Below are 19,572 nucleotides of genomic sequence, written 5' to 3' on the forward strand. Positions count from 1 at the left end.
GAGAAAGAGCCAGAATTTACCAATATACATTGCTAAAGAATCATCAGCTCCCACCTCCTGCTCCCAGTGCCTCCCACCCATGGGAAGCCACACTAATCAGCACCCCCCCCTCCTCGCACTCCCGATCAGCTGCTCATTCTATGCAAGACAGTCGGTGGGAGGAGACGGGGGGGATGGAGCGTGGGCACTGCAGGCTCAGGGAAGGGGGTGGGAAGGGGTGGAGTGGGGGCAGGGCCTGTAGCTGAGTAGTGAGCACACCCAGCACATTGGAAAGTTGGTGCCTGTAGCACCAGCCCCGGAGTTGGTGCCTGTACAAGGAGCCGCGTATTAAATTCTAAAGAGCCACATGTTGGCCACCCCTGATCTAGATCATCCCTGAGAGGTATTTGTCCAGCCTGCTCTTAAAAATCCCCAATGATGGAGATTCCACAACCTCCCTAGGCAATTTATTCCAGTGCTTAACCACCCTGACAGGGAGTTTTTCCTAATGTCCAACCTAAACCTTCCTTGCTGCAATTTAAGCCCATTGCTTCTTGTCCTGTCCTCAGAGGTTAAGAACAATGTTTCTCCTCTCTCCTTGAAATGAACTTTTATGTACTTGAAAGCTGATCATATCTTCTCCTGACTAAACAAACACAATTTTTCAGTCTTCCTCATAGGTGATGTTTTCTAGACCTTTAATCATTTTTATTGCTCTTCTCTGGACTTTCTCCAATTTTTCCACATCTTTCCTGAAATGTGGCACCCAGAACTGGACACATTACTCCAGTTGAGGCCTAATCAGTGCAGAGTAGAGCGGAAGAATTACTTCTCATGTCTTGCTTACAATACTCCTGCTAATACATCTCAGGATTATACTTGTTTTTTCCAACAGTGTAACACTGTTGACTCATATTTTGCTTGTGATCCACTGTGACTCCCAGATCCGTTTCTGCTGTGCTCCTTCCTAGGCAGTCATTTCCTGTCTTGTATGTGTGCAACTGATTGTTCCTTCCTAAGTGGAGTACATTGGATTTGTCCTCATTGAATTTCATCCTATATTCTCCAGTTTGTCCAGATCATTTTGAATTGTAATTCTAGCCTCCAAAGCACTTGCAGCCCCTCCCAGCTTGGTATCATCTACAAACTGTATACGTGTAACAGAGAGACTCTGCTACTGGGAGGGTTTCACTATGTCTAGGAGGGTTACACCCTGGTGGGAGGGGGCTAGGCCTGTACTGGAATAAGGTCATTTTGTGCTACACAGTGTGGCAGAACCTAGAATGTACATTACCAGGGAAAAATGCTGGGGGGAATTGACATGTGGAAAGGACAGAAACCCTGTCTGAATTCTCTCACATTGCCCTTCTTGCCCTGGCAGGCTACAGAATAATGTCCACCTTTCACCCTAAATCATCCCCTCCTCCCAGCAGGAAGGAAACGGCTGCAATGGAGCTGGCTCAGGTAAGGGATTATCAGGGAGCTGGTGGTGGGTTCTGCTTGGAGGAGAGGAGAAGTAAATGTATAGGAGAGCGGGAGCTGCTAGAGGTAGTGGGAGGCAGGAACTGTCTAGGGTGTGGAATGGGAGGGGAAAGGATGTGACAAACCTGCTGAGACTTGTGTACTCTAGGGTGTGATGGGCTGTCACCCTGGGGGTGCAGTCTGGGGGGCTTCTGGGAAACACTGTCCCTCTAACCCTCAAACTGGGTTGGCCCTTCTCACACTGCCAGCCTCTCCAGGCCCTGTTATTACCCAACAGGACAGCAGGTGGCACCACGCATCCAACTAAGCTACCTGAGTGCTTTACCTAAGCCACTCAAAGACAGATAGAAGACAAAAGCCAATTTCCCAGCCATAAGTGGTAGCAAACAGATCAAAGCAGATTACTTAACAAATAACCAAAAACTCAAACTAAGCTTAACATACTATCTGGATAGAATTTGAATTAGCAGTTTCTCACCCTGACTGATGATACAAGCAGTCCACCAAGTTTCCATACACAAGCTAAAAATCCCTTTACCCTGGGACCAGCAGTTCCCCCAGTTCAGTCTTTCTTCCTCAGGTGTTTCCAGGAGTTCTCTTGTGTGGGGAATGAGGCCAAGAAATGATGTCACACTCCACCTTATGTAGCTTTTCCATATTGGGAACCATTTGTTCCAAACTTGTTTCCCAGTCCAGTTTGTGGAAAAATACAGGTACAAAAATGGAGTTCGTTGTCATGTGGTCTGCTCACATGCCCTAGCATGCCCTGCTGAGTCATAGTAGCCATGGCTCATAGGCTAGCTGAAAAATTCACAAGAGGGCTAAGCTCTTCCACGGTCCATTGTCTTTCTTGATGAGCCATGGACACTGTCTGGCTTCTTTGTTGTACCTGAAAGGCTTGTTGTGAGTGTTACCCAGAGTAAACACATTTGAAATACAGATACAGAGTCAATATCCATAACTTCAGTTACGAACATGATACATGCACACAAATAGGACAGTCATATTCAGCAAATCATAACTTTTCCAATGACACTGAACATGACGCATCTTGCACAAAATGTAACATAATTATGTCCTAATCATTTTATAATCATACCACTATGCTGAATGTGTGGTGTAGTGTCAGGGCCTAATTTCAAGGCACAGGAGTTGGGAATGGAACTTCCACTCTTTGTGGAACAGGAAATAACCCTCCAGCCAGGGCTGGGAAAACTTCCCGGACTCCCAGTGCTGGAGCCTGAATCTTCTGACACTTCATTAGTTACCACGAACCCCAATCTTTGTGGCAACTGCAAACTTTATCAATGATGATTTTATATTCTCTTCCAGGTCATTGATAAGAATGTTAAATAGCACAGGGCCAAGAACCAATCCTTGTGGGAACCCCCTAGAAAGAAATCTACTCAAGCATGGTTCCCATTTACAATCATAGTTTTTAATCTGTTTAATGTATGCTGTGTTTATTTTGTATCTTTCTATCTAGTCAAAATATTGTGCTGAACCAAGTCATATGCCTTACAGAAGTCTAGGTAATGTTTTCACCTCTCAGCTCATCAATACTATTAGCTGCAACCAAACTTTTGATCTCACCCAATAAGGATATCCAGTTAGTTTGATTGGATCTGTTGTCTCTGAACCTTTGTTAATTGGTACTAATTATATTACCCTCCTTTACCTCTTTATTAATTAAATCCATATTCGCTGCTCTATTATCTTGCCCAGTATCAGACTAACACTCTTGTAATTAGCTGGGTCATCTCTTTTACACTTTTTAAATATTGGCACTGCATTAGCTTTATTCCATTCTTCTAGAATTTCCCCATTGGTCCAAGTCCTAATTAAAATCAACATTAACTGTCCTCCACCAGGTCTTTCAAAACTCTTAATACAAGTTATCTGGACCTGCTTATTTATACATGTCTAACTGTAATAGCTGCTGTTTAACATCCTCGTGAGTTATTGTTGGGATGGAAAGACTGTCGTTGTCAACGTCTTATATGATTACATCATCTGTTTTTCTCCAACTCCAGGAGTGAAATATTTATTGAACACTTTTACCTCTTCTGTATTATTTTTGATAATTCTGCCATTTCCATCTAGTAATTTACCACTACCATTGTTAGGGATTAATTTTGTACTTAATATACTTTTTTAAAACTTCCTTCTTATTTTCATTAAGTGGTCATTGATTTCTGATAGCTTCCCTTACCAATTTTCTACAATTCTGACTTTCTAACTTATATTCTTTACTGTTGACTTCCCTTTCCATATATTTTCTTTGGAGATTCCTACCAGGGAGCCACCAGCAGGGTCCAGAGACAGCCCCATCTCCTATATCAAGCCCTGGCTAGTAGCTATGTGATAAATGTGATGACTCTGCCTCTGTCTGTCAGCTGGGAGACACAAAGGTTCTCTCTTTCCACCCTCTGATGCCTCCTGGCTGCTCTAAGCAAGGTGGGGTGGGACTCTGTTAACATGTGCCTCCTGGAGCTCCCATATACCTGGTGCTGCTATTCCGTGAATAGTGGGGTTGTGAGTGGGGCAGCAGGTACTGAGTGTTGGACTCTTGCTCTTTCAGGGGCCGGTGAACTTCGAGGAGGTGGCTGTGTATTTCACCAGGGAAGAGTGGGTTCTGCTGGACCCCACTCAGAGAGCCCTCTACAGGGATGTCATGCAGGAGAAATATGAGACGGTGGTCTTGCTGGGTAAGGAGTCCTTTCACCTGGGTTATTAGAAGCTGTGGGGTCTCTAAAGAACCTGAGTAGTAATAACTGTATACCTTTATTCATCATACAAGTTTTGCAGGTTTTCTTGCTCCCCTTTTTTTGCCTTATCTCCCATGCGCTAGTATCATTGTTGGACATGTGGCTGTTTGGTGCCATCAGTCATTTTAAAATTGGATTTAATATATCCTTATTGGCTATATTAATCACTGAAGCTTTCATGCCTTTTCCTCATTTTAAGAGGAAAATATGCCTCCTGTAGAATTCTAAATTGAGTAAATATGTGTATGACTCATGCATGGTTTGTGTGACAGTGAGATGAGCTCTTTTAGGAGAGCGTGTAATGTTGCCATTCAGGATCCCATGGGTGAAGGGATAAGAGAGTCGTGGGAGGGGCGGAGAAGTGGGGGGAGTAGATAATTCTGGGGTGCCAGGACATGGGGAGGGTGTGTGCAGGGTTAGAGCTAAGAAGCAGCAGGGAGGTAGGAGGTAGTGAGAGATGAGGAGAAAATACAAGAAGCTCCCAAGGTGCCGGGAAGTGGTGCCGGCTGAGAGTAATGGGAAGAAGGGGAGGGAGTGTGGAGGAAGGGCACCCGGGAAGTGGGCTGGGTGGGTCATTGGGAGGAGGAGAGGTTTGAAAATCTAGAGGTGGGGGATCCCAGACCTTTAACCCTCAATCCCTACTGAAGCCTTGTTGCTTTAGAGCCTACACTCCAGTTTTATTTCTGTTCAGTTTCACTTCTTTTACATTTTTCCCCAAATATCATTATTTTAACATTTGACCTCCCTCTCCCACTCATAACCCCTCTCCCATATAACCTCCCCATGTCTATGCTCAGTGACCCTGGCCACTGATCCTGAGTCCTTGCTGCATTCCTCCCTGTGACGATGCGGTTCTGGCGGGACCCAACTGAGAGTGTCAAATCAGGACCAATTGCTCAAACAGGGCAGTCACAGCCCTAGGCTGGGGTTTTTCCACCTCTAAGGCAAACCAAACCAGCCAGACAAAGAGGACTTTGGTTTCACCCCACTGGCTAACCACAAGTCACACAAGCAATTCCTTAGACACTCCAGTCTCCCAGTATCACCACCAGTGCCACTCGTCCTGGGGATGAATGGTTATGAAAACCAACACCCCAATAAAAGAAAATGGTTCTCTCGATCCCAAAGGACCAAGCCCCAGACCCAGGTCAATATACACATCAGATCTTACCCACAAATCACACTGTTGCCAATCCTTTAGAATCTAAAATCTAAAGGTTTATTCATAAAGGAAAAAAGGTAGAGATGAGAGCTAGAATTGGTTAAATGGAATCAATTACATACAGTAATGGCAAAGTTCTTAGTTCAGGCTTGTAGCAGTGATGGCATAAACTGCAGGTTCAAATCAAGTCTCTGGAGTACATCCCCCGCTGGGATGGGTCATCAGTCCCTTGTGCAGAGCTTCAGTTTGTAGCAAAGTCCCTCCAGAGGTAAGAAGCAGGATTGTAGACCAGATGGAGATGAGGCATCAGCCTTAGATAGGCTTTTCCAGGTGTAAGAACCTCTTTGTCCTTACTGTGGAAAATTACAGCAAAATGGAGTCTGGAGTCACATGGGCCAGTGCCTGCATACTTTGCTGAGTCACAAGGCGTGTCTGCCTTCTCTCCATGGGTCAATTGTGTAGCTGATGGTCCTTAATGGGCCATCAAGCAAGCTGGGCAGAGCTAACACCAACTTGTCTGGGATGTTTCCCAGAAGCACAGCACCAACTTGAAATAAAGACAGTATAGAGCCAATATACATAACTTCAACTAAAAATGACACATGCACACAGACAGCATAGTCATAACCAGCCACCCATAACCTGGTCTTAGACACCTTATATGACCCCCTTTACCTAAGATTTGGTGCCACTAAAGGACCTTGGTTGCAAAGCCTGTTCTATAGGGTCCCAGTTTATACCAATAACGTCACACTCCCTCCCATAGCAGGGCCGCTACCCAGACACAAATGGGCACTTTGTTGATGATGTCACTGGGTGGTTGTGTAGCCCGTACAATTGTTACACCTATAAGATTACATATTCAAGCCCTTCACACCACTCGGGCTTATCTCTATACACCCATACAGTCTGTTCCCCAGTGTTCCCTTCCCAGCTCTGATGCTGTAGAGCATTTACCCCCGTCCTCCTTCCCAGCCTTGCCTGTGTCCTGGTTCCTGTTCCCCCCACTTAATAAACATGATTCCAATTTCCGTTCCCCCTCCTGTTTGACCCCAGTTTATTGCCAGAAGAGACCATTAGAGCATCTAATCTGACCCCGGCATATCACAGGCCTCCTGTATGACACACTAGCTACTTTTGGGGTAAACACATTCCAGAAAGGCATCTAGTCTTCATGAAATGACGTCACGAGACGGAGAATCCACCACTTTCCTTGGTAGCTTGTTCCTGTGGTGAATCATTGGTGTCCTCATTTGAAAAAGATGGTGTGAAATTGGAGTTGAGGCAGCAAAGAGCCACCAAATGTTCTGACTATTGGTCAAAGGTGGTGGGGAGGTGGTGACCTCACAGAGAGATGCTGACATCAGCCAAGCAGGACAGGGGCGAGGGGCCAGGGAAACTTCAGAGACCCTTGTGGCTTTGCTTCAGCAAGTCTCCCTCTCCAGGTCTCTCTTTGAGGACTGAGAGTATTCGGGTTCACGGACGTGAGCGCCAGGAGGAACCTCTTTTGAGTTTTCTCCTTCCCTTTTAGTGATTTTACTAGAAAACAGATGTCCCTGTTTAGAGGGTTAGAGCCTCCTCGAGGTTTGAAACTGTTCGGTCTGATCATTCTGGTGACAGTTGAATTCATGGAAAGCATGATCTTTAGGAGGCAGAATTTTATTCCACACCTGGGATTTTGTCCCTTAGATTCACTGGGGACATTAGGGTTTGTCCTTTTTGTTTCAACTTTTCCTCCATCCATCCCTTCCTCCTTTCTCTTCCTATCTTGCTTCTTTTCTCCTTTCTCCTGTTCCTCCCCACACCAGGAGGTGTGTGTGTGTGTGTGTGTGTGTGTGTGTTGCGGGAGAGTGCTCGGCAGCTCTCACTGTGGGAGGTCCACCCAAAACTGTGGAGCTGCAGTAGTGCTGGGGCAGTGATCCCCGCCAGTGACCTGGGCCATCCTTTGAGGTCTCTGGTGAGACCCCTCAGCCTCCCCTCCTCAGTCTCTACCCTGATTGGCTGAGCAGGGGGTTATTGACAGGGAGGAGACTCAGGTCCTTGTTGTTCTCTTTTAAGACCAAGTAAATAAGTCATAACCAGTTATATGTTTGACAAATTTTGCTGCTTCTCTGCATTAGTGGTCTCTGAGCAGTTCATGATTCTCTCTAACATTGCAGTTCTCCTCAAATACTGGCTGAATAATTACTGTGCACACTTGTTGGACTGGAGCTCATCTAAGAGCACTTTATTGAGGTCATTCAATGTATGAAATTCAAGATCCGACGGTTAATTTGAAAATCAGGGCTCTGGGGATCCTATTCCCAATTCAGCCATTGACTGGCTTTGTGACCTAAGACAAGTCAATTCTCCTTTCTCAGCCTGAGCGTCTCCCTCTTTCAAGTAGGGATAATAATGATCCGCTCCTACCTACCTCAACACACTCACTCTTCCCCAACACACACACACACTGTCTCTCCACACACACAAACAGTCTCCACACTGCAGCTGAAAAGCAGCTGGCAATCTAGTAGGATGACCCTGGAACAACGGGATAGAGAAACCTGCATCACTGAAAGTGCAGCCACAAAGACACCACACACCAGATTCCCCTAGCTGGCAAGAATCAAACCTCCACAGAAAGATCCCTATGGTATTGTAGGCCAGCTTCCTAAGGCCTCAGCCTCAACCACTTAACACAGGGGCCTTTCTACACTCTGGTTCTGTTCTAACGGAAGGATCATTTCCAAGTGTTCGCTCAGACCAGCTTGCCCAGCACCCTCACTGCTGTGCATCTCTGTATGTGTGGCCATGGCTGAACAGCAAGAATTACTGCCCATTTCCCTTCTGGCTGGAGCATGGTTTGTGGTTAATGATGTTGCTGTAGATTGTTGGCTTCCTGCCTTGGCAATTCAGACAGTTCCTTTTCCCAACATATCTCCAGCACATCAGTCCCTGGCTGGGTCTCCTGGGCAGTGGAAAACATAAGAACATAAGAAAGGCCGTACTGGTCAGACCAAAGGTCCATCTAGCCCAGTATCTGTCTACCGATAGTGGCCAATGCCAGGTGCCCCAGAGGGAGTGAACCTAACAGGCAATGATCAAGTGATCTTCCTCTTGCCATCCATCTCCATCCTCTGACAAACAGAGGCTAGGGACACCATTCTTACCCATCCTGGCTAATAGCCTTTTTTGGACTTAGCCACCATGAATTTATCCAGTTCCCTTTTAAACATTGTTATAGTCCTCGCCTTCACAACCTCCTCAGGCAAGGAGTTCCACAAGTTGACTGTGCGCTGCATGAAGAAGAACTTCCTTTTATTTGTTTTAAACCTACTAATTTCATTTGGTGAACCCTAGTTCTTGTATTATGGGAACAAATAAATAACTTTTCCTTATCCACTTTCTCAACATCACTCATGATTTTATAGACCTCTATCATATCCCCCCTTAGTCTCCTCTTTTCCACCTAGAGGAGAAGGTGCCATTGTTAGAGGGCTTTCCTTCCCCTGCCCACTTCCCTGGTTCTTGTCACGCAGGCAGCAAAAGACCAGAAGTCGGAAGCACAGACAAAGTGAAGTTTACTGGGGTTAATTTCCAAGCAAGCAGATTCCGAAGCCCTTCACACCAGTCAGGCTTATCTCTATACACTGATAGAGTCTGTTCCACATTGTTCCCTTCCCAGCTCTGACACTGCAGAGCGTTTACCCCACATCCCTACAGACAATTCTTCCCTGGGTGCTGGCTCGTGAGTCTTGCCCACATGCTCAGGGTTTAGCTGATCACCACATTTGAGGTCAGGAAGGAATTTTTCTCCAGGGCAGATTGGCAGAGACCCTGGGGGGTTTTCGCCTTCCTCTGCAGCGTGGGGCACGGGTCACTTGCTCGAGGATTTTCTGCACCCTGAAGTCTTTAAACGTCGAGTTGAGGACTTCAGTAGCTCAGACATAGGTCAGGTGTTTGTTACAGGAGTGGGTGGGTGACAGTCTGTGGCCTGCGTTGTATAGGAGGTCAGACTAGACGATTATAATGGTCCCTTCTGACCTTAAAGTCTATGAGTCTATGAACTCTGACACTGCAGAGTGTTCACCCCACGTCCCACTTCCCAGCGCTGACACCACAGAACCTTGCCTGTGTCCCTGTTCCCCGTTCCCTAGTCCCATCCCCCCCGTTAGCACCCCCGTCCCCCAGCCCGAGCTGACAGAGTGGAGCAGGCTGGGGCCAGGTCACTCCACTTCCCGCCGCCCGGGAATTGCAGGGCAGGCCCGACCCCACACTCACAGGGCGGCGGGAAGTGGAGTGATCCGGCCCCAGCCCACTGCACTCTGCTCCCAGCCTTGGAACTTGGGGGGTGGGGTGGGGAAACACCCCCCAACAATCACCAGCAGTGCAGCTGGGAGCTGGTGGAGCAGAGCGGGCTGGGGCCAGGTCGTTCCACTTCCCACCGCCCGGTGAGTGCAGGGTGCACCTGATCCCTCCTGCAGTCCACCGGGATGTAGCTCAGGGGAAGGGGCGGAGTGGGGGGGGGGAGATGGGATGGAGCAGGGGTGGGAAGAGGCAGGGTAGGGGCTTTGGCAAAGAGGCGGAGCAGGGGCAGCTTTCCTGGCTGGCTCAGCCAGCCGGGGGATCGGGCTGGTCGCTGGAGCAGTACAGAGCTGCATAGGGCACCAGGAAAAATGGGGCAATTTGGTGCCTCCACATCCCTTCACCAGGCAGTGTCCCTGTTGTGTGGGCTGTCTTCATAGGTCCTTTCTCGATCTTTCTCACCCTCTTGTCTTGAGTCTCCTGTGTCTCTCTTTTCAAGCACAGACTAACTCTGGTTGTTCAGAGGAGGGGAGGACCATGCCTATGCATGGCCAGCAGACAGCGACAAAGACCCTGGCCAGCCTGCTCCCTGCCATGCCAAACCCCACTGAAGGCCACCCACAGATCAGCATGCGCAGCGGCTGCTGATGGTCTGTGGCCAACATCAGAAGACGGTAGGAAAGCAGGGCCAGCCCCCCCGGTGGGGCCTCTAACCGTTCCCACTCTCCGTGCTCACTTTTGCAGTGGGGCAGGAGATTTTATCCGAAGAGGCTTTTCCCCAGCTGGCGAGAAGCAGAGAAACACCCAAGCTCCCACGGTGCTATTTAGCAAACACCCTCAAGCACAGGGACAGATGCACATTTGGAAGAGGGAAACTGCTCTACATGCTAGCCTGGGCAGATGCCCATTTTCTTTGGCAAGTCAGGAATGGCAAAGGCGAGACTGGAAGCACCTGGGGCTCATGCCCCAGCCTTTGTGACGCCCACCCCCCAACTCCTTCCCCGGGCTCTAGCTGAAGCCAGAGCATTGGCCTGAGTGGCCAAGAAGAGGTTCCAGCCCTGAAGGGAGCAGGACTTTCAGCATGAAGGTAAAACTGCACAAGCACAACGGGACTTGACACCTCAATCACCTGATCCAAAGTCAGCTACTTTATCCATTAGGCCACATGGTCACATAAGAAAACTCTCTCCAAGTACTTCTTTGGAGAAGACAGACACTATGTTTCTCAGACTAAGATCATCTACTGAGGGGGCTGAGACTCTCTGGGCACAAGAAGTTGAGATCCCAAAGACATATGAGACTTAATTCTATGGGGTCAGGTGCAGGACTTTGGCAGGGAGGCTTAGGTAAGGGGGACTGGGGTTCAGAGGATGGACCGGCTGTCTAGGTGCGGAGATTTAGTCGCACTGAAGCACAGGAGGGAGGAGGAGGAGGAGGAATCCTGCTGATGGTCAGTGGCTGTGCAGAAAAAAGGGTGTTGATTTCCCCCATCCTAAATGGGCTGGTTGGCTTGACCCTTCTCCTCTGCGGAACGTGGTGGGGACTGTAGCTCGCCCCTCGTGGGGCAGGAGGGCACAGGTGCAGGGCACTGGGCTCCGATGCCCCTGGACGGCAGCTCCGGTGGGGTCGGGCAGGGCAGCGTCTGTGGTTTACATTCTGCATTGCCTGGTGCTGAGCCATTGCACAATCCCCAGTCACGCCGCACAGCACACCTCAAGAGGCGGTGGGGGCCAAGCAGATGATCCAGCACGAGGGGGGAGAGGAAATGTGGCTGGGGGGAGGAAAGGTCTTGGGCTGCACTGGGGGAGTGCAGAGCAGGGGTGACCCCAGAAACCTGCAGCAAAGGGATGGACAGGTGGGCTGGGTGGATAGACGAGGCAGTGAGCCTAAAAGGGGAGTGGGGTCTAATGGTCAGAGCAGGGTGGGGGTTGTGTTCTATCCCTAGCTCTGGGAGCTGAGTGGGGTCTAGAGGTGAGAGCGGGGGACTGGGAGCCAGGACTCCTGGGTTCCATAGTGGCAACTGTTTTTTCCTGTGTCTCCCTCCCTAGAGATCCCTGCCCAGCCCCCTAGCAGAATCTGACTGGGGGAGGGGGTTGCCCTGCCACTCCAGACTTGTGATTAGAACCCCTCCTCCCAGGAGAAGTCATTGTCCAGTCCTGTGGGGCTGTGCTCCTGGCTCATACCTCCACCACTCCAGAACAGATGGGTATGAGAACCCGTCCTTGACAACCCCTAAGGTTGACATATCTGCTGTAGAATCTGAACTCCACGAATTAATGCAAATGGAGATTTGAAAATATTTGTTGTACTAGAAGTACAAAACGGGGGAGTGTGGAAGCAGGGAAAGCTTCAATAAGGATTTGAAGGGGATTTTAATGCATGTTAGTCAGTTAGCAAGAGTCAGGCCATACTGTAACCCTAATGACTTGAGACTTGTAGGAGCAAAGATAGTGCGAGGCGACAGGACAAGAACTGTGTACAACGTTATTACGACCTTGCAATCACTAACCAAAATGCAGGCTTGCTTTTTCTTAGGACTGAGACAAATAAGATAAGCCTTTCTGCTATGTATAAGCAAAATGTAGTTGTTGCTTTTTACTGTCTGTATTATTGCTAGAAATTGTCTGTAACAAAGGTATAAAGGCTTGCTGTGATTGTTTACCAGTTGAGAGACCTGTCCAGGACTGGGGCGACCCTGTGTCCTATGGCACTCTCTCCCTCCATTGTAATTACTGGAGAAATAATAAAGTATTTGATTTTGCTGCACCCAAACAAAAAGCGAGAACTGAGTTTTTCTTCGACAATTGGTAAATTCTGGCTCTTTCTCAGGCTCAGGTTGGCCACTCCTGGTCTAGATAATACTTCATCCTGCCTTGAGTGCAGGGGACTGGACTAGCTACCTCTCAAGGTCCCTTCCAGTTCTGTGATTCTATGAACCAAAGGCCAGAGATGAGCAGAATCAAAGAAGTCACTCTGGGGTTTCTCCTGTCATTGTCCCCAAGGCAGCTCTCTCAGATTAACTAAGTTATTTGATGCTCCAGCCTTTATACAGTCTCTCCTGGGAGTGCCCTTTCATGGGCTGGGCCTAGTTTTAGTTTTTGGGAAGCGTGACCCTGGGGGCTCTGAGATTGGGCCTTCTTGCCTCAGCACACCTTGTTTCTTTCTGTGGCTCCCCAGTGAGTCCAAATGAGTAGATACTCCTCATACAGACTGTGAACATAAGAATGTGTTTTGTGTTTAGACTTTATCGAATGCTTGTAAGTTGCTGCCTGAGTTAACATCTGACTAGTTGCATTGTGAGCCTCTGTGGCGCTGTAAATCACCAAACAGGAGAGAGACTTTACCTATGTGAAGTGCTGATTGGCAACAGAATGCCTGGCAGGAAAGGTCCATCAACACCAGAGAGACTATTATGGGATGTTAACAAAGACACAAGACTGTTGTTGTGCTCTTCACTTCCCAGTAGCTAACTTTCCTGCTCAGAGCACATGGTAGGAAGGGGATGAAAACCCCATAGAGAAGGAACTGATTGTCTGTATGCTGCCTGGACTCTGGGGCAAAGTTTCTAGGCATAAGCAAGAGATCCCCAGCTGCTTAGCCTGGGTTAGTCCTAAAGAATATGTAGACCTTGCTTATTACAGAAGCTTCTATTACCTTTGAAATTTAAGACTGCAACTCATCTGCATCTATAGGATTACCTGTTTTAACTCTGTTAACAACTCTCGTTTCCTTTTAAATAAGTCTTAATACAGGTTATGACAGGACTGGCTACAAGTGTCTTTGTTGGAAGATCTAAGATTTAATTGACCTAAGGAAGTGACGGGTCCTTTGGGACTGGCAGTAACTTGAACATTGCTGTGATTCATGCTGTAAAGCAGTGGTTCTCAACCAGGGCCCCCCTGGGGGGCCGTGAGCAGCTTTCAGGGGGCTGCCAAGCAAAGCCGGCATTAGACTCACTGAGTCCCAGGGCAGAAAGCTGAAGTCCCAGCGCATGGGACTGAAGTCCAGGGCCCTGAGCCCCACCACCAGGGCTGAAGCCAAAGCCTAAGCCTAAGCAATGTAGCTTTATGGGGCCCCGGTGGCTTGGCAGTGGGCCTGCTTGCGACCCCTCCCGCCTTCCATGGTTTTTTTTTGCAGAAAACCAGTTTTTGGGGCCCCCATGGACTGTGGAGTTTTTATAGCGTGTGTGGGGGTGGGGGGGTAGGGGGTGGGGGGCTCAGAAAGAAAAAGGTTGGGAACCCCTGGAGTAAGGGACCACCTGTCACAAAGGTGAGCTCACCTGCGTGGTGAGATATATGGGATCACCCAAGAGGACTGTCTGTGATTCCATGTTAATGCTGTTACAATGCCTGAAGCGTTTACACTGGATACTTGGTTGGTGAAATCTCCATACAGACCTCACCCCGAATTTGGGGTTTGTGCCCTGCTTCTCACCAGTCTGCCTGAGGCTGGTGCTAGTGCTCGAGTCACTGAAGACAGTGTTACAGAGAGAGGAGCTGTGACTTCCCCAAGGTCACTAAACAGGTCCATGACAGAGCCAGGAACAGATCCTGTTAACTCCCGAGCCCCGTCACTCGCAGCTTGGAAAGGTCCCCAGTGCACACTGTAGGAAGAGCTGTGCAGAGATTGCAAATGAGCTGCTCTGCCAAGACAGCCTGCACATCCATGGACAAACCACCTCGCTGGGGGTGTGTCCCCTGGGTCAGGAGAAGTCAGTGTCCAGTCCTGTGGGGCTGTGCTCCTGGCTCATACCTCCAGCACTCACTGCTGCCCCTCCGTTACCAGCTGCACCGTTCAGTCAGCCTCAGGCCTCAGGGAGGTCACAGCCCCTCTCCCCACCCCAAACCTTCAAACTGGGACATGTTGCACCAGTGCCAGAGTGCACTAGTGTAAATTCTGTCTACACTAAGGGTTTGCACCAGTGCCTAAAACAGCAGTGTGGCAGAGACCTTCAGAAACAGCAGTACGGGGGCACTAGAACCTATTTCTAGCTCGGTCACAGACAGCCTGGGTGACCTTGGACACGTCAATGTTTCTCCTCCCAACTTTAGTCTCTTTATCCAACTGCCCACTCACTGGGGTCTCCTCTCTCTCCAGAGCTGCTCACCACTAAAATCTGTGTGGGTGTCCCCAGAGCTAAGGCAGTTCAGCTCTGGAACAGTCTTACAAGGGGCTGGGAGTCTCTTTCCTGGAAGTTTTTAAGAACAAATAGGACAAAGCTCTGTCAGAGATAATCTACATATACTTGGTCCTGCCTCAGCAGAGAAAGCTGGACTTGATGACATCTTGAGGTCCTCTCTAGCCCTACATTTCTAGGATGCGATGCAATATATACATATAAAAACACAACATACAGAATAAAACTCACCACAACATAATGTCAGGCAAATTCAGTCGGAAAAAAAACACAACCTACACTCCACAGCATAAAATGACAATACAAAGGAAAAGAAAGCAACACGATGCGAACTATGACATCCTAGGACAAAAGTACACAATGGAAAACAAGCTGAGGCAAAACAATTCACCATAAAACTGCTACACAACATGGTGCGATCACAGTTCCAAATGGCACCATGCAAAACAGCTCAGCGTAGAACATGACGCAGCACAAAAGAGAATTATTTCAATGTAGGCCTGGAAGGGATCTTGAGAAGTCATCTACTCCAGCCCGCTGTGTTGAGGCAGGACCAAGTATCCCTAGACATTCGCAGACTGGCGTATCTCTAACCTGGTCTTAAAAACCTCCAATGAAGGAAATTCCACAGCCTCCCTTGGAAGCCAATGCAAGGCAAACACAGACCAAAACAATGCTGTACACACACACGCTGGGCTTGCGGTTAAGGGGGGAGGCAAGAATTGAAACAATCTGGGTTCAGTTCCCAGTTTTGCCACAAATTCTCCACGCAAACTTGTTACACACCGGTGGCTGGCCAGTACCACTGACTTGGGCTCACACGACTCAGGCTGTGGGGCTGTTTAATTGTCATGTAGAAGTTCCGGCTTGGGCTGCAGCCCAAGGTCTGGCACACTCCCACCTCGCCGGATCCTAAGGTGAAAAGAGACAAATTCATATTACAATTAAGGCACAAATATTCAACAGCGAGGATGATTCACCACAGGAACAAGCTACCAAGGAAGGTGGTGGATTCTCCGTCTCGTGACGTCATTTCATGAAGAAAATTCCTGCTGAATGACCCACTCTGGGAGCAAGTTACCAGTGACCCAGGGCTGGGGTGGAAGGAGGGTACAAGTGGGCGGGGGGAGCCCAGAGCTGGGGCAGCACGGGGTGCATGTGTGGGGGAGAGCCCAGGACTGGGATGGCATGGGGTGCGGGTGTGTGGGGGAGAGCCCAGGGCTGGCAGCAGGGGGGTACAGGTTGGGGGGGGAGGCCCAGAACTGGGGCAGCAGGGGGTGTGGGTGGAGGGGGCAGAGCCCAGGGCTGGGGCAGCAGGGAGATTCAGGGAGGAGCCCAGGACTGGGGTGGGGACAGCCAATATTTTTTTTTGCTTGGGATAGCAAAAAACCTATAGTTGGCCCTATCTCCACCCACCGTGAGGTAGGTAGGAGCGGATCATAATTATCCCTACTTGAAAGAGGGAAAAGATAAGGCTGAGAAAGGATAATTGACTTGTCTCTGGTCCCATTATATAAGGCGTTGGTGAGACCTCATTTGGAGTATTGTGTGCAGTTTTGGTCTCCCATGTTTAAGAAGGATGAATTCAAACTGGAACGGGTACAAAGAAGGGCCACTAGAATGATCCGAGGAATGGAAAGCCTGTCGTACAAAAGGAGACTTGAGGAGCTCGGTTGATGTTCCTTAACCAAAAGAAGGATAAGAGGAGATAGGATTGCACTCTTTAAATATATCAGAGGGATAAATACCAGGGAAGGAGAGGAATTAATTCAACTCAGTGCTAATGTGGACACGAGGACAAACGGATATAAATTGTCAGTCAGGAAATTTAGGCTTGAAATTAGATGAAGGTTTCTAACCATCAGAGGAGTGCAATTCTGGAACAGGCTGCCGAAGGAAACAGTGGGGGCGAAGGACCTCCATGACTTTAAGATTAAGCTAGATAAGTTTATGGAGGAGATGGTATGATAGGATAACGGGCTTAGTCAATAGGTCAATTAAGTGACACACTGGTAATTAGTACAATGGGTCAATGATAGGATATTGTTAGCCTTTTTCCAGAGGGTATGGCTGGAGAGTCTTGCCCGCATGCTCGGGGTTGAGCTGACCACCATATTTGGGGTTGGGAAGGAATTTTCCTCCAGGGTAGATTGGCAGTGGCCCTGGAGGTTTTTCGCCTTCCTCCGAAGCATGGGGCAGGGTCGCTTGCTTAAGGAGTGGGTGGATCGGCTTCTGTGGCCTGCATCTTGCAGGAGGTCAGACTAGATGATCATAATGGTCCCTTCTGATCTTGAATTCTATGATTCTATGATTCTATGAACTTTGCCAAAGTACAAGTCTTGCCCAGGGCACCATTTCCTCTAACGCTGGTCCTTGGTAACATTTCTTGATGGGGGGGGGGAGAGGAGAGAAATGAGGTGTTTGCTCTCTGTTTCTTTCCTCTCCATTTTCTGCTCCTTCCTTCAATTCCAGAAACCTCCCTTGTGTTTCAGACTGTGCAGTGACACCCTCCCCACCCCAGGACTATGGAGCCTTTGGAGCAGAAAGATCCTAGGAGATAAGGATGAAGCCAGGGGTGAGTAGCTGGCAGGAAGGAGTCCTAGCAACTCTTCTGGGAGTGCAGGGGAGGAATGACTCTACATTCTCCCCATGGGGCTCTGGGGAGCAGGGAGGGTTGTGTGATAAATTCCATCCAACATTCCCCTTTGATCCAAGCCGAGAGACATCTCAGCTATGCACGATCCCCTTGGCAGCACCAAACAAGGGATGTTTTCCACTGCCCAGGAGACCCAGCCAGGGACTGATGTGCTGGAGATATGTTGGGAAAAGGGACTGTCTGCATTGCCAAGGCAGGAAGCAAACAATGGGCAGGAATTCTTGCTGTTCAGCCATGGCCACACATCCAGAGCTGCACAGCAGTGAGAGTGCTGGGCAAGCTGGTCTGAGCAAACAATTGGAAATGATCCTTCAGTGAGAACAGAACCAGAGTGTAGACAGGCCCCAGTGTTAAGTGGTTGAGGCTGAGGCTTTAGGAAGCTGGCCTACAATACCATAGGGATCTTTCTGTGGAGGTTTGATTCTTGCCAGCTAGGGGAAGCTGGTGTGTGGTGTCTTTGTGGCTGCACTTTCAGTGATGCAGGTTTCTCTATCCCATTGTTCCAGGGTCATCCTACTAGATTGCCAGCTGCTTTTCAGCTGCAGTGTGGAGACTGTTTGTGTGTGGGGAGAGACAGTGTGTGTGTGTGCTGGGGAAGAGTGAGTGGGTTGAGGTAGGTAGGAGCGGATCATAATTATCCCTACTTGAAAGAGGGAGACGCTCAGGCTGAGAAAGGAAAATTGACTTGTCTTAGGTCACACAGCCAGTCAATGGCTGAATTGGGAATAGGACCCCAGAGCCCTGATTTTCATATTAACCATCAGATCTTGAATTTCATACATTGAATGACCTCAACAAAGTGCTATCAGATGAGCTCCAGACCAACAAGTATGCACAGTAATTATTCAGCCAGTGTTTTAGGAGAACTGCAATGTTAGAGAGAATCATGAACTGCTCAGAGACAATTAATGCAGAGAAGCAGCAAAATCCATCAAACATATAAGTGGTTATGACTTATTTACTTGGTCTTAAAAGAGAACAAAAAGGCCTTGAGTCTCCTCCCTGTCATTAACCCCCTGCTCAGCCAATCAGGGTAGAGACTGAGGATGGGAGGCTGAGGGGTCTCACCAGAGAGCTCAAAGGATGGCCCAGGTCACTGGCGGGGATCACTGCCCCAGCACTACTGCAGCTCCACAGTTTGGGGTGGACCTCCCACAGTGAGAGATGCCGAGCACTCCCCCGCAACACACACAAACACACACACACACGCACACACACACCCTCTCCTGGTGTTAGGAGGGGAACAGGAGAAAGGAGAAAAGAAGCAAGAGAGGAAGAGAAAGGAGGGATGGATGGATGGAGGAAAAGGTGAAACAAAAAGGACAAACCCTAATGTCCTCAGTGATTGTAAGGGACAAGATCCCAGGTTTGGAATAAAATTCTGCCTCCTTAAGATCATGTTTCCCATGAATTCAACTGTCACCAGATGGATCAGACTGAACAGTTTCAAACCTCGAGGAGGCTCTTACCTTCTAAACAGGGTCGGCTGTTTTCAAGTAAAATCACTAAAAGGGAAGGAGAAAACTCGAAAGAGGTTCCTCCTGGCGCTCAGGTACGTGAACCCCAATACTCCCCCAGTCCTCAAAGAGAGACCTGGAGAGGGAGACTTGCTGAAGCAAAGCCACAGGGTCTCTGAGGTTTCCCTGGCCCCTCGCCCCGTCCTGCCTGGCTGATGTCAGCATCTCTCTGTGAGGTCACCACCTCCCCACCACCTTTGACCAATAGTCTGAGGTCCTGCAAAGGCCTTTGTGATGTCACTGCCACACCCTCCCTTGCTGGGCTAATGTCCTGCCCCTGGCCAGGCACTTTGGAGGTTTGAGCTACTCCTGTGGATCACCCCACTCAAGGAGCGTTGGTTCTAGGAAGCAAGCCAGCTAGACAGTAAAACATCAGACGCTGCTGCTCCCAATGCTACATTCAGTTTTAAAGAAATTAGTCGAGTTTATTGCCAGAAGAGACCATTAGAGCATCTAATCTGACCCCTGCATATCACAGGCCTCCTGTATGACACACTAGCTACTTTTGGGGTAAACACATTCAAGAAAGGCATCTAGTCTTCATGAAATGACGTCACGAGACGGAGAATCCACCACCTTCCTTGGTA

Source organism: Mauremys reevesii, linkage group 17 (genome assembly GCF_016161935.1).
Source record: "Mauremys reevesii isolate NIE-2019 linkage group 17, ASM1616193v1, whole genome shotgun sequence".
Lineage (NCBI taxonomy): Eukaryota > Metazoa > Chordata > Testudines > Geoemydidae > Mauremys > Mauremys reevesii.